Consider the following 2567-nt stretch of genomic DNA (forward strand, 5'->3'; position numbering starts at 1 on the left):
ATTAACGTGTTTCCATTGAGCAAATTTATTTTCGAAATTCTAATTTGCGCATTTTCATGGTCAATGGAAACACAGCTAATGAAAGATCACTAGCAAACAAAACTTTCATCTTGAGGGATTTCTTTATGTTCTGTTGTCTGGATTTTCTCTGGGTAGCTCAGCCATATCGGCTGAGTACCGGCGAGTCCACCTGTCTTCTTGAACTGTCACCACCGGATTACTGCTTTTTTAATTCCCCGCGTTTGTCAGGTCAAAAAGGGGTTGTGACAGTTGTTTTTAAAAGTGACATTAAATGCCGACAGATCTGCCTCCAGTCATCCTTTACAAGCTTTGAACGTTGCTCATTTGAAATTTGTCGCTCTCATGTTTTGTGTGTCGTCATTTATCGGCCACCCAAGTACAAAAAGGACTTTATAAGTGACTTTTAAGAATTTTTAGCTGAACTCCGGACAAAATGTCATCGTGTTCTTATTCTCTGTGATTTTAATATCCACACCTGTTGTCCAGAAGAGCCGATCTCCAGCAGCTGTTTAAATGTTACTGACTCTTTTAACTTTGTGCTGTCTGTGACTGGTCCTACTCATGAACTCGGGCACACACTCGACTTGGTCCTGTCGCATGGTCTGGATGTCTACAATTTGGACATTTGTGATGCTGTTTTCTCAGACCATATGCAGATCCTGTTTAACATTTCCACACACTGTCCGGTTAAACTGCCCGCTCTTCCTCAGCACAGCCACATGTTTAACTCCTCCTGTTCTCCTCTACTTTTCTTGGTCTCTGTGAGGATATCTCTAAAGACTCTCAAACTGGTTTCCGGCTTCCACTCTATTTGTTTACAAACACCGGACATGATCGCTCCTTTGCGCACCAAACCTGCACCCGAGCCCTGGCTGAATGACGTCACTCRTGCTGCCAGTCGTGAGGGCAGGAGAGCGGAGCGCAGGTGGAAAAAGGACAGGCTGCATGTTTCTTTTGGTATTCTYAAAGAGAGACTGTTGTGCTATCAGAGGACTGTAAAATCTGAGAAAACATATATCTCTCARGCATAATTGCTTTTAATTGTAACAACCMCAGTGTTCTCTTCAAAACCATAGACACTGTTCTCATTGCTCCCAAGTTTGTTGGTTTTGATGCCTCCACTGAAATCTGTGAGTTTTCTTCACTTCTTCAGTTATAAACTTGTGTCAACTAGAGCTTGTATTTCTCAGCCTTCCTATGACCCTTCTCTCCCTTTGCACCACTCATCTGGTTTTGATCAGTGTGAGCTGCTGTCCTTCTCATTTTTAGAGAACACAGTTGGTCATATGAGGCCCTCTGGTTCCCCTGCAGACTCCATCCTACATCGCTTGTTTAAGGAGGTACTTGCAAATATTGGACCAAGTGTGCTTCAGATTATCGACATTAGTCTTATTTTTCTGCTACAGTAACRGGGATTTTTAAGCATGCATTTGTACGTCCTCTACTTAAAAAAACAGGTCTGGATCCATCTCTCTGCTCTAACTTCTGGCCTATCTCTAATCTTCCATTATTTTTTAAATATTAGAAAAGGTTGTCTACAACCAGTTACCATTTTTTGCGGACAATGGTATCACTGAGCCGTTTCAGTCTGGGTTTAAAGCCCTCCACAGTACAGAGAGTACATTTTAAGGGTTTAAAATTATAGATTTTTGTCAACAGACTCCGAAAAGTTTGTTGTTTTAGTGCTTTTATGTTTGTCCACTGCATTCAACATTGTTGATCACAGTATTTTAATCTCTCATCTTGAGCACTGTGTGGGCATTAGGGGTGTTGCACTCAATTGGTTTCAATCCTACCTGCCTAATAGGAGTTTTTGTGTAAAAATTGACAATTTCCACAGCTCTGTTTCCATATGGGGTGCCCCAAGGTTCAATCCTCAGCCCTCTTTTATTTGCACTTTACCTACACCCCCTCGGCTCTGTTTTCAGGAAACATGGTATTTAATTTCACTGTTATGCTGATGTTTGTAAGATCTATTTTCTTGGCACAAAACAACCTATTCCAACTCACACACTGCCTTAATGTCATCAAAACATGGTTTTCTCTTAACTTCCTTAGTCTAAATGGGAATAAGATAGAAGTTATGTTGTTTGGACCGAGTTGCTGTCCCTAGCTCCTCCAACGTAGATCTTGGCCCATTATCTTTCTACCTCAAGGAATGTGTCACCAATAGCGTTGATCAGAGTTACCGTACTAAAAATAGCTCCCTACACAATATGTGACATCAGTAAGTCCCCATATGTCAGTCAGGCTGAACTGCGGCTACAATTGAGTCCAGTGCAGAAGACGCGGTTTGCACCGATAATAAAGAGCTTAAAAATTGTATCGGTAAAGCATTGTTGCTACAGGACTTGCAGTAGTGACACCCGATACGCTGACAAGCCTTATATGCAAAGCATTTGTTTTTTACTGTTTTCAAAGCCAATTATTCGGGGAGAGAACTTGATTGCTGGATTAGACTCTGTGGCACCCTGACCCCATACCAGCAACTGCAGACCATGAACAGGTTTGTGCTTCTGTTCCGTCCCGTTCAGTGGTGGTGGTGG

At 42.1% G+C, this 2567-nt stretch overlaps 1 protein-coding gene across 2 annotated transcripts in view; it reads right to left on the bottom strand.

Moving 5' to 3' along the window:
• Window positions 1-2567, bottom strand: part of LOC106532502 (adenylate cyclase type 9) — an 88941-nt gene that overhangs the window by 34139 nt on the left and 52235 nt on the right. The gene's annotated exons all lie outside the window — the stretch shown is intronic.

Source organism: Austrofundulus limnaeus, unplaced genomic scaffold (genome assembly GCF_001266775.1).
Source record: "Austrofundulus limnaeus strain Quisiro unplaced genomic scaffold, Austrofundulus_limnaeus-1.0 Scaffold780, whole genome shotgun sequence".
NCBI classification, from domain to species: Eukaryota; Metazoa; Chordata; class Actinopteri; order Cyprinodontiformes; family Rivulidae; genus Austrofundulus; species Austrofundulus limnaeus.